This window comes from Brienomyrus brachyistius, chromosome 22 (assembly GCF_023856365.1).
Source record: "Brienomyrus brachyistius isolate T26 chromosome 22, BBRACH_0.4, whole genome shotgun sequence".
Taxonomy (NCBI): domain Eukaryota; kingdom Metazoa; phylum Chordata; class Actinopteri; order Osteoglossiformes; family Mormyridae; genus Brienomyrus; species Brienomyrus brachyistius.
Genome location: NC_064554.1, coordinates 8462496 through 8475263, shown reverse-complemented (window position 1 = coordinate 8475263; position 12768 = coordinate 8462496). Strand labels below are relative to the sequence as shown.

Here is a 12768-nt window from a genome sequence, read left to right as displayed (position 1 = left end):
CCATAACCCCAATCAAGCTCTAACCAATATCAGCATTTTTACTTTTTTGATTGCATTCACAGATCTTTGTGGGGAACCAAAAAAATCGTCCCCACAACATAAAAAAACAGGTTTCTATTACATTGTTGGAGACATTTAGTCCCCATAAAGCAATATAAACCTAATCCACACACAGAATCACACACATGTCGGTTAAATTTATCTTTATGGGGACCGCTTATTTATTTCTATGGGAAAAAAGCTAACAGAAAACTTTCCTGGTCATAATAAGGGAAAAAAATCAGGTGTTCCTTATGTTGTGGGGACATTGTGTCCCCATAAGGTAAGGTATAGCTGCTCACACACACACACACACACACATGTATAGACCAGGCATGCCGTAATTTGCCCAGCCGGGTGCTCAGGCAGGAAGGCAGCTGCCCGTAGGAACACAGGAGTGGCACCCAAACACTAATGCCACCTCATCTATCAGAGCCAGAATCTGCTCCTAACGGGGCTCCAGCATCGATGAAGTGATTGGCAGGGGGGCACAGATTTACAACTTGTCTTTAAAGTGGTACTGGGTGCAGGCTGTCGTTGGAGGCAGGGAGCCTCCATGTTACTGTGGGGTGTGGGGATGACACCCCCCCCGGCAAACCTGACATCGGTGCAGGGAATCGGCCTGAAAGAACTGTCTCTCTGCAGCATGTCACGCTCGCAAACATGCGCCGCACGCAGCAAAACCACAGGCTACGCCAAGCAAAGACCACTGTGCATGCACCTTATTTTTAGATATTTAAATTGATTTTGGTTATTTTCCCAAATGAAACTAACGTCACCTTCAAAGATTTGTCCTTCTATAACAGAGCTGAAAATGAGACCTTTGCTTAGGAGATTAATTTAGCTTCTTTAAAAAGAACAAGCACCACATGTGTTTGGTTTATGTTTTTTTCCCTCCAGTTCCAACAAGGACTATTAAGCAGACCCCCCCCCACCCCGCCCCCCCAGACAAAGAGCTGCAGATTTCCAAGGTCTCCAGATGGCATGACGAGCCCGGCGCCCCCCTCCGTCCTGCTTCTGTGGCTGATCCTGCCTTTGTCTGCATTTCTATGCTCTTCCCCTTCCTCTGCCGGCCATGTGCAGCCCTCTCTCGCACCAACGCCGCAACTGCAGTGAGAAAAGAAGCCATCACACTGAGGCCGCTACTGCATCACTGACACAGTGGTGGTAAAAGATGGTGATCCGCTCCAGGCTCCATTGCTGACTCATTCAAAATGGCAGGAAGAGCTAAAGTACTCAGCACACTGCACACAACAGCCCACTGGTGTATCACAGACACCATTTAGTCACCGAAGGACTGAAATTACCCTTTCAGGGTTACTTCTACAATTAATACCAGTAGGGACACGAGTCTGATCCACAGTCCCTCACATGCAGAGGAATTTTTGGTAGTCATGGCAACACTCCTATTTACTTGGTCCCCTAGGAAACCCAGTAAAATACTCAAACACCATTAACGATGTGAAAGTGCAAAGATTTGTCATGACATGTTGAAAGAGCGGCATGTATCTTTTTGCTGGACATTTCTTAGATCTCCGCAGAAATGGGTGAGAATCATGATGAGAAAAACTGGGAGAGTGGAGCAGCTTTTTTCCCAGGGTCCCGTGGGAAAGCTCCAGGAAGAGACCCAGCCAGCCAAAGGTAGCATCCCCTCATGTAACTGGAAACCTGTTCAAATGGACGCAAATCACATTGCACGGCAATAACACAGCAATTTACCATACTCCACAGATGAGCTTATTCTATTTTCCAGCAACAAATCCACACATCGCAGAAGAATCACATCTGACAAATATTTTAATCTAAGACGTCCATCTTGGTAAACTCTGCCCAGGGAAAAGTGTGGCCCCCTCCACCTCTGCCCAAGGAAAAGTGCAGCTTCCCTCTGCCTCTGTTCAGGGAAAAGCACAGCTGCCCCTCTGCCTCTCATCAGGGAAGAGCGCAGCTGCCCAGGGAAAACCATGACTGCCCCTCTGCCTCTGGTCAGGGAAAAGCGTGGCTGCCCCTCTGCCTCTGACCCAGGTAAAGCATGACTGCCCCTCTGCCTCTAACCCGGGAAAAGCACGACTGCCCCACTGCCTCTGACCAGGGAAAAGCGTGGCTACCCCTCTGCCTCTGACCCAGGTAAAGCATGACTGCCCCACTGCCTTTGACCAGGGAAAAGCATAGCTGGCCGCCCTCTGCCTCTGATCAGGGAAAAGCACGGCCGCCCTCTGCCTCTGTTCAGGGAAAAGCACGGCCACCCTCTGCCTCTGATCAGGGAAAAGCATGGCCGCCCACTGCATCTGTCTAGGGTTAGCTAACAATGTGAAAGACCCTTTTCAAGACTCCTCCCAGCAGAGCACTTCTGCCAATGAACAGTGATATTTACGGGGCACATGGCTTTGGCAGCTGCATGCATAATGTGACTTTGTTGAGCTGTGTGATTGCAGGCCTTCCAGTGTGAACTGGAAACCAGCTGAACCGGAGGCTCCAGCTGCCAGCCGAATACCGGTGCGTGTTTGCTACACTTCCCATCCTGAATAGGTATATCTGTGTCTAATCAGAGAAAGAGGATAAACTGAATTCTTCATTCGAATTTTGCACAGGATAGATATTTGCGTTGGTGGGCTCAGTCCTGATTTAGCATTCGCTGTCAGATATCCCCAGCAAGGGTGCTGGGGCTCACAGTTATATGCTATCTATTTGAGTACAGATCCATGGTTTGAATGCTCGCGGATAGAGCTGGCAGGATTCCAAACCAAGGTGGACCTCCAGACCTGCGCTGTCAGTGTGTGCCGGCTTCGTTTTCCCTGCCCTTCTCGGAGCACTTGTCCTGTATGTGTGGCTTTTAGAGAAATGCATGAAGCTCCTAAGATATGAACCAGCTCAGTTCTGAGAGCAGTCCAGAACTGAGAGCAGTTTGCAAGTCCAACAAAGTTAGCCTAAGGCACCCGACTGGTGATGCTCCAACCTCCAACCCTCAACTCCTATGGAAACATGTACACGCACAGCTATTCCTTAAAATGCTTTTAAAAGTTCATATTTGTGTTTTTGTTATTGATTTTTGGGTGCATTTCAACAACCAACAACTGAGAGCTCTTTTGTTCCATTGTTTTCAGTCAGCTGATCTAGCTTATCGCTAGCAAGCCAGCTTATGTTACTGTATGAAGAAGCATCAGAAATTCAAACTAAGTTACATGCTACCGCAAACTTTCAAATTCCAGTACAGTTCTTCATTTGCAATCATTAAAACAATTTTGAATTGAGAGGACATGCATGGGGTGGCATGCATTCCATTTGCGGCCAGTAGGGGGCCCCGTATAAATACATGGTTTGAGTGCCGGTAAACATCACCGCTGATTGCTGCTTTAAGTCCCAGCCATGACCCTGCAGTACCACTGGCAAATGCACCTACCCAGAAGTGCCAAATACCCACAAACATGGAGGGGAACAAGCCTTGGCAGATGTTGAGGGTTAACGGCGATTCAGGCCTCAGATAGAACGGCAGGCCGCCCCCTTAGGGTCGACTTTGGTTCTCACAGGTTTCACTTCACTCACAGAAGCCCAAAGGTTCCCACCCCCACCTGGTATGCTTCTGCTTTTCGTGACGAGCCAACATTCGAATGTAAATCCCCCACTGCCCCGCTGCGGTATTTATCTGAGAAACATCAGCAGGTAGAACTTACCAGGGAACCATTCTAAACATGGAAATTACATGCGGCCGTTTGCTAAAAACGTCAGCTAACCAAATCAGGTGGGAGGACCAGGCAGGAGTACTGCGCCGGTCACTGCCAATGCAGGAGGGCCGTTTTAATGCCCCATGACTGACCAGCGCCACCACCCTGGCACCCTAATAATGGCACAACTGGGAGCTGCATGGTAACAGCCTGCGGCTAAACGCAGCTGGCATAAATATTTGAAGATGCTTAGAATATTAATGAAGGCGGCATCTGTTAGGTAGCAGGTGGCAGCAGCTGTGAGGTTCTGCTGAGAGCGACGATAGGCTGCGGACATGTTTGCGTGCTGATCTGGGAAAGCCGGCTCTGCAGGATGCGTGGACAGAAGCCACCTTTATAATTAAAAAAGGAGGATGTAACGGAAATAATGAATGATTAATTACATATTTAGGGAGGAGCACGGTGTATTATCTTTATTGGCCATAGAGTAAGAGCCAGAAGGTTCCTCAGACAAATGGATAATAGGTGTCCGCGCTGGGTGTGTATGGAGGGATGGCCGCCTGCCGTGACAATGGTGAGAGGGCTCACCCTGGTGGTGACATAGGGAACTGCATGTGGCGAAGCGGCGGGTCACACGTCTGCTTTGCAATTAACCGCCCGTCACGGCCTGGGGCACTGGAGACGGGAGGCGTGGCGGTGTGGTCCATAAACTGTCTCATCGCCATGGAGATGCATGTGCAGGAGAAAGGGTATGGGGTGGATTGGGAATGTTTTGTCGCATCGGACACGTGACATCAACCCCCCCGCCTCTCCCACTTACTTCTGTGGTCTTGGACGCCTGAAGACAGACAGTGGAGGGTGGATGATCATTTGCTTCTGGTTAGGCCACTGTGGGTTCCGGAGAATTCCGATAAGGATGCTATTTGGGTGGCGCGCTGGGGCGAGGCCACTCGGGGTACCGGGCCTTAATTCCGGCAAAAGTGAGTCAGAGGTGCCTGTGGATGGCGCCATACAAGGTCCTGTGACAGGTCACCCAGTTTTGAGGCCCCAGGGGTGGGATGTGGTATGTAGGAGTGGCAGGTGGGCCTGTACCTGCAGCACTAATGGACCCTCAGCAAAGCCACGGAGCAAAGCCAGCCTCTAGCCTGAAACATCCTGTCAGTGACACAAGGAAACGGGTATAAAAATACAAACATGAGCGAAAGTCACACTTCCCAAATGCAGTTTCAGCTTTCTTTGACAGGTCTTCGGCAGCCCACGGTAGCACGTGCGTTTGTTATTCGTATACGGGGTCGCGCCCGTGAAACGGGTCTGGAGAGCTTCACAGGCAAAATTCGTCAACCAGCTGAAGCGAGAGGGGGCCGCGGCGTTAAGGAGCGCCCCCCACTGAGGCAGCGCACCGTGGCGGGAAGTGAACACCCCACACGAGGTGCTGTGCCGGTTTTTATACGTCCTCCGCAAATAGCACGCTGGTGCCACGGGGTCAGGCAGTCACTGGTGGCAGTGGGGCACGACTTCCTGGGGGAGTGCCAGAGCATGGAGGAAGAGAAGAGAAGAGAAAGGCAGGAGGCGGGGCTGACAAGAGCAAGAGCTAAACTGACAACCTGTTTCCCCGAAAACGGCAGCTAGTGACAGGAAGCATTTCTCTCGGCCTGTAACCCACGTAACTGATTCGGCAGGGCGGAGGAGCAGCGTGCCACGGCCCTTGACATGACACACGGCGGCCGTGCTGCACAGGAAGTTCAGCGAAGCTCAGCGTCGCTTGTCATTTTTACCTCCTTCTATTCTGAGCCTCGGTATCGAAACCAAATTCATTAACGACAGTTCGACAGAACTCTAGCTTTGGCTAAGTGTACGAGGACCAGATGACGGTTCTGGAAGATTCCGGTCCGTCCTGCCAGGCAGACGTTCTCAAGAGGCTGGTTTCAGTTTATCCTCCCCTGTATTATCAGTGAGACAAGCTTCCAGAACACATTCCCCCATAAAAAATAAAATAAAAATGCATTCCCAGGACGTCGTCAAGGTCATATTGGGGCATTTTGCACGTGGAATGAGCTGTTTAAGGGGGAGGTTTATCTGCACATTATTTCCCTTATGAATAGAGGACAATATGGCTAGAGGGACAGAAACAATCACACTAAGCCTCAAACTACCAGGCAGGACTAGTTGGTAATGCTAATCCGCAGGAGCCTTGGAGACATCTAGCCCTTATCATCATGCATCCTGCGAGACGGCACCCTCCATATGTGGGACATGCCTAAACCGGGCCGCACAAAACGCACGCTGAGGTTGCACAGAAACCCCAGATAAAGCCCCCCAACCCCAGCTCCCACCTCCTTTCGCTGCATGTCTTTGAAATACACCTCCCCCCGCCCGTCCTTCCCTCCTTGGCAAAATGCGGCTGCGCTCCACACACAGCCTCCAGGCGGACTGCGGGAACTGCGTTTGGCCATATATGGTAGAAGAAGACATCAGCGCTGCGGCGCCTGCCTCCTCACTGCTCCCCCTGCTGGCTGCTTCTGGTAATGCGAGGCACAGGCATGTCACTTCTCTGCGTGAGTGAGTAAGCTTGCATGTGTGGGTTTAAGGAGGGGTAACCTAGTGCTGTCCACTGCAGGGTCGCAAAGATTCTTGACACACAAAGCAAACATCCTTAACAGATCACTAAAATGCTACCTGAGAACTTGTAGGATTGCACAAAATTCCAGAAAAAGGAAATATTATAACATTATGGATAAACAAAAACAACTTAAACAAATAGCAAAGCATCAAACGGAGCCCAAGCATCTACTGATCAGCTCGCATGTTAAAACCACTTTCATAAAGTATCTGAAAAGCCAACTGCCTCCCCGCAGCTCCTATCTTCCCCCAGAGGAAACCCACAGAGTAGCCTGAAGCAAGAGATTGGATGTGGTCACCCAGGGCATGAACACGGCACGACAGACATGGGGAGTGCCCCTCCCCAAACACACACAAGACACACACGCACAGACACACATACACAGTCTGTGCAAAACAGCATTAAATCACAAGATGGCAGTGTGTGTGTGTGTGCGTGTATGTGTGTGAGCGTATGTGTGCGTGTGAGGGTATGTGTGTGTGTGCGAGCGTATGTGTGTGTGTGAGCGTATGTGTGTGTGAGCGTATGTGTGTGTGTGTGAGCGTATGTGTGTGTGTGAGCGTATGTGTGTGTGTGAGCGTATGTGTGTGTGTGTCAGCATATGTGTGTGTGTGTGAGCGTATGTGTGTGTGTGAGCGTATGTGTGTGTGAGCGTATGTGTGTGTGTGTATGTGTGTGAGCGTATGTGTGTGTGTGAGCGTATGTGTGTGCGTGTGAGCGTATGTGTGTGTGCGTGTGAGCGTATGTGTGTGTGTGCGTGTGAGCGTATGTGTGTGTGTGAGCGTATGTGTGTGTGTGCGTGTGAGCGTATGTGTGTGTGTGTGTGTGTATGTGTGTGTGTGAGCGTATGTGTGTGTGTGAGCGTATGTGTGTGTGAGCGTATGTGTGTGTGTGTATGTGTGTGAGCGTATGTGTGTGTGTGAGCGTATGTGTGTGTGTGAGCGTATGTGTGTGTGTGTGGGGAGGAGGGGGCACCTATCAGCATGATGGACGCCCCACAGCCCAGTTCGCATGCTCCCTATGGGTGTTCTGACGCCTGGGAGTATTTGCCATTGTAACCGATACCAGTCCAACCACCTAGAAGGGATCTCAGATGCCTCTGGATGTTATGAGACATGTACGGACTGGATTTAACAAGGCAGTGCAAGCTTAGGCTTTGTGCCATCTATCTTTGCAGAAATATCCTGAAATCTACAGTATTCCACAAAGTCATAAAAGTAATTCACCAGATTAGTCCACCAAACACAATACACTTCTACCAAGAACTGGGACAAGAATAAAATGACAAAGTGGTAGCACAGAAAGGAGGGTTTGGGAGGTTTCCGGGGGAGATACACCGATCCAGGACAGGCATGTGTGCTGTATAACCTGCTATACAGAGAAACTAGGTGGAATGTAACAAAGTGGGAGGGGGCCAAGCCGCTCCCCTCTGTAACCCCCCCCCCCCCCCCCCCCCCCACCCCCGCCACACAATGTGGAGCCCGTGGCAGCTGAAGGGAGGGCTGCCGGCGGCGGGAGCCGTGAAGGTGAAGGATAGCCTCTGCGATTCTGCAGGGCACATCTGCAAGTACTCTCACTCAGCCGTGTGCAGAATGGGGTGGGTGCATTTCTGGGGCAAAGGGCTTTTCTTTAACATATCATTTTCAAGGGCGAAGGTCCTAAAGAACACCTCTCGCCGCCCCTAACTTCAGCTTTCAGATCCACGCGAAAAGAACGCTCCAGGACACAGGTTGAAGTCTACCATTTGCGCGAAAAAAATTGTCCTTCCTGTTGGCTAACCAGCCCAACGGACTAATAAAAAATGGAAGGAATGAGGATGTGAAAGTAGGTCACGTTATAAAATTTTGCCAGACTACTACAGATAACGCTCCGTTTTGCTCGACCACACACAATAAAAAAAAACGAAAAATCAACAGAAAATCAACCTAAGGTATACTATCCGGACGTGTCGAAATACTAAGGCGAAGAAAGCATTCTGGGATAATCCTTCCCAGAGTTTTCTTTTCATTTCTTCTCCGGTTGGTGTGCAGCAGAAGAGGGGCGTGTAGATCAGCAGCAGCTGTGCAAAGGAGCAGCGTGAAGAGCGCCGGCGCCATACTGGGCCTCTGCTGCCACCGTGTGGACAAATGTACGAATGGCAAGATAAGCTGACTGGGTATAATGGCTCTGCTTAGCTGGCGCTCTTACCTTCGTCCTTGGGTTAGCAAATCTGAATTTTCTATTTGAAATTAAAACATCCCCTCCGCCGAACGCTTTTCTGGGGAGTTGCTCCATGCCAGTTGGTGGCCCCCCACCACCATTCTCTGGCACTAGGACGCCTGGTATGTATTTCACACGCTTGCCATCCGGTGCTCGTTAGGGTGGGGCCAGGGTGAAGCTGGGGCTGCTGTGTGCTTGGATGGGGGAGGGACCCGGGTGGTGGGAGTAGAATAGTCCTGGGGAGATATGAGACGTGAAATGGTTGGTGGGCGGGGGGTGAGCCTGACAGCTGCTGGAACAACAACACACAGAAGTCCATCTGAGGCATCCTCACCCCCCCCCCCCCCCAACCACACACACACACACACAATTAAATTCCACAACAAACACATACATACACACACACACACACACACGTACATACATACATAGGAATGTGTATTTCAACGGTATTATAACGATCGTTTTGAATCAGCGGTGACCAGGAGAGGCAGCGGCTCTTAAAGTGACCTAATTATAAACTCATCTTTATAAACGACTTTTTTCCGTTAAAACACGGTCAGTGTTAAGTGAGATTTTAAAATCCAATTTCTCAAAGCATTGAGTCTATTGTTGTACTGTGGTGACCTTGTACTCTGTGGCTTTTATCCCACAGTGAAAACGGGAGGAGGGGTGGGATTATAGCTCATTCAGTATTCAGCAAGCTAATCTGACAAAGAAAAAGTATTTCATTCCACATGGGACTGACTGCCCACGTTTAAGACCTCAATGTCAAAGAAAAGCATTAAACACGATTGGCTGAGATACACACAATACCTTCACCTTCATTTACTTAGCAGACATGTTTCTCCAAATCGTAAATATATAAATATACTTAAATTCATACGTTCATGGTTTCCTAGAACCGATTTCTCAACACAAGGTCAGTAAGTAATTAAAAACGAACACAGGCATTCGAGGAGACTCACAGGGCTGTGGCACTTGAGGGCGCTCTTGAGATGTTTTCTATTGTCTTAGATGTGTTGGTATATGCACTCGGATATTATAGTGTTAGCCACTGGTCCCGCCAAATATTGTATTTGGTCTTTAAATGCATTTTTTTTCTGAAATGACTCCTCCTTCAAAACAAAATCATTAATTAGTAAGCTTATTCAGAAAATTGGCATTGATTTGATTTATTTAAAATCCATATAGAATGAGCATTGACATTGGCTGCCTGGTAAGCAATTGCATGCCTGCTAAAATTCATCTTTGTGGGGTATCCATGCTCATCCTAAAGTGTCGTTACACAACACTTGCGTTTTGATCATAACAAATAATAGTGGAAAATTATCATCTTATAATAAATGTCATTTTGTCTATCTAGCATCACACAAAAAAAAATTCTGTCTCAGGCGTGACTGTCTCTTTCATTTGGATTTGGGATGACTTGGACTCAAACCTCTTTGGATTCAGACTTGACTTGGACTCGAACCTCTTTGGATTCAGACTTGACTTGGACTCAAACCTCTTTGGATTCAGATTTGACTTGGACTCAAACCTCTTTGGATTCAGACTTGACTTGGACTCGAACCTCTTTGGATTCAGACTTGACTTGGACTCAAACCTCTTTGGATTCAGATTTGACTTGGACTCAAACCTCTTTGGATTCAGACTTGACTTGGACTCAAACCTCTTTGGACTCGGTCTTGACTAGTCCTGGTATTGTCTTGGACTCAACATAGGTTGTCTTGACTACTGTCCTGCATAATCATTGCGTGATTATGCTTGTTGGCAGAAAGAGGATTCAGCTGTCTGCAGGGTGGGGGCATCAATGCGCAGATCACCCCATTGTTTATGGCGTCACTGTGCTTTTACAAACGGGCCGCTTGTCAAAGCCGCTTCATTGCTGCATGCCTTGGTGACGAGTTATTATTTACAGATGACAAGGGAATTCAGACTGCAGTTTGTAAGGAAAAACAAAGAAACTACCAGCAATAAACATTAAGTGCCTCTGCTACTCAACCCAGCCTCTTATAACTTGACAAGCACAAACTTCCTGACATTATTCATGGAATTAAACCGTAATATTGACCAAATTTTCCACTTCCCTTTACTACACAAGTCTGTTACCATTTTATTCAGTAATTATCACGCCTTTATAGCAAGTGCTTTGTTATAGAGGAACACAAATTCCGATAAAATAATCATATAAACAGGATTATCCCTACTGGTACTGTAAATACGTCACATAATAACATCAGTGTTTCTTTACTAATCCATATGAGACTGTTAATCCAGATAAAGTTATTTGTGTGCAGTCTTCTACCAGCAGATATCTGACAGCTGTTACACATCACTGCACAAGCTATGTTCTTTTTTTCAGGGCCTCAAACCCCCCTGGCTGTCCCCACGTCCCCACACACCAAGAAAGTCGAATTATTGTTAGTCCGACTAAAACCGGAGTTTTAAAGTGCATGTTAACAAGTTAGTACAACTCAGTCGTACTAAATAGAACTTCTTGAAGTCGGACTAAGACACCCAGATAATGCGATTGCGAGGCGATTTACTCCTGCATGTACAAGTTCAGTCGGACTCAAACTAGCCTAGGTGCTCTGTGCATGCTTCACAGTCCCCTTACTTCATATCTCCACACACCCATTATCAGTTTTATTATTTTTTTACGTCTGTGCTGTGATGGATCAACCGGAAAAAGCCCGATACTAGCAGGCTGAAAGGAACCACATCACCACCTATCGTAGTGGAGTCGGACATATTTCAGTCAATAAATCGTTTCCCTTCCCATGTATGTGTGCTGGGACAAGGACAGCAGTCCGATTAAATAGTGTAGTTGAGCTATAACCGTAGCTCGACTTAGCTGTGCATGTAAATGTACTGAGTGTCTCCCTTTCCTGGCTGGGGCATTTCTGCCAGTACGACTGAACCAGAGACCCAGACTGAACCAGAGATCCAGACTGAACCAGAGACCCAGACTGAACTTAGGCCAGGCTGAACACCAATGGGCTCTTGGCAGAGGGTGTACTCCCAGCTGTGGGATGCCCACAGAAAGGCTCGCCCACGACCCCTCATTAGTATTTGCTGTCAAGCTGAACTCTGTGCTTTGTTTCTCTACAAAGACCTTCTTGTCCTCCCCCAGAAATAAATGAGGACTTTACAGTGAGCCCCGGGGTACTCTTGGGTATTATTAAAAGGCCTTGGAAAAAAATAAAAGAGAGGGAGGCTGTTTTTTTGTGATGCTTGGCTTCTCAGAGACGGCGGGGGGCTAATATGACTATGACTGTGACTGTGACTATGACTATGACTAATATGGTCACATTCAGACTGATTAAAAACAACAATGCTGACGTTCACCAGCAGTCTCTAATTATACCTGCAGATTTATGCAAGATCATAAATAATCAAGCGCTTCACGAAAACAAAATGACAAAAATAATCATAATAATGACTATGATAATGAATGCTGTTCACCCGAGTCAAACTGACACTTCAAGATCCTTTCATCCCTGCACTAATTATCAAGCACAGCACAGCAGAACACAGCATTGTACTGCGCCAAGGCACAAAACAAAACTAATACATAAAGCACAGGAGCTTCATATGAAAATGTTACAGCATGGAATCCATAGACAAGCACTGATGGTAAAAACAGCAGCAGAGTACAGAGGAATAACTGACAGTAACGGATACTGCTGATAGGGATCGGCTCTCGGCCCCCATTCCTATGGACCAGACACACTAATTCTGAGGGACTGAGCATCACAGGACACACGGCATTGAAGGAATTACAAAAAAAAACACAGCTGAGAAGTTACATAACCAGAAGTCAAGAGCAAAGCAAAAAAAATATAAGCGGCTAAGAAGCTGGCCCATCATCTAGTGCAGAGTTCCTCAATTCTGGTCCTGGAGGGACAGAATACAACACAGATTTCATACATACATTCTAAATCTGGTAATATGTTAAACGCAGCAGAGAATATTTTAACGAACATTAAGAGCTCAAAAAACACAGGAAACCGTCTCATACGGCACTGAACATAGATCAGGACTATCGATGTCGGCATTTCAAGATGTAGGTCCACGAACAACAAAAACAGAGTTTTGTGTAAGAATCACAGAGTAGAAAAAAAATCATGTATTTGACAGGTTTTTAAGGCAATAAGGCCTCCAGCTTATTAGGGATGAAAACAGAATAAGTCATGGGGCAAATATACTCAGAATTGCCAGGTAAAAAAAAGTGCTAAAATGCAGCCT

The 12768-nt window shown here is 47.6% G+C and overlaps 1 long non-coding RNA gene across 2 annotated transcripts; it reads right to left on the bottom strand.

The window, feature by feature from the left end:
* Positions 1-1020: 1020 nt before the first annotated feature.
* On the bottom strand, positions 1021-9573 carry LOC125718041 (uncharacterized). Of its 2 annotated transcripts, none has more exons than XR_007384747.1 (4): positions 9486-9573; positions 8506-8753; positions 4519-4853; positions 1021-1146 (listed from the first exon to the last, which is right to left on the bottom strand). It is a non-coding gene; the product is annotated as an uncharacterized LOC125718041 (long non-coding RNA). The 2 variants fall into 2 exon arrangements; XR_007384748.1 differs by lacking the exon at positions 9486-9573 and having other exon boundaries at positions 4519-4693; positions 4791-4853; positions 8506-8921.
* Positions 9574-12768: the final 3195 nt, after the last annotated feature.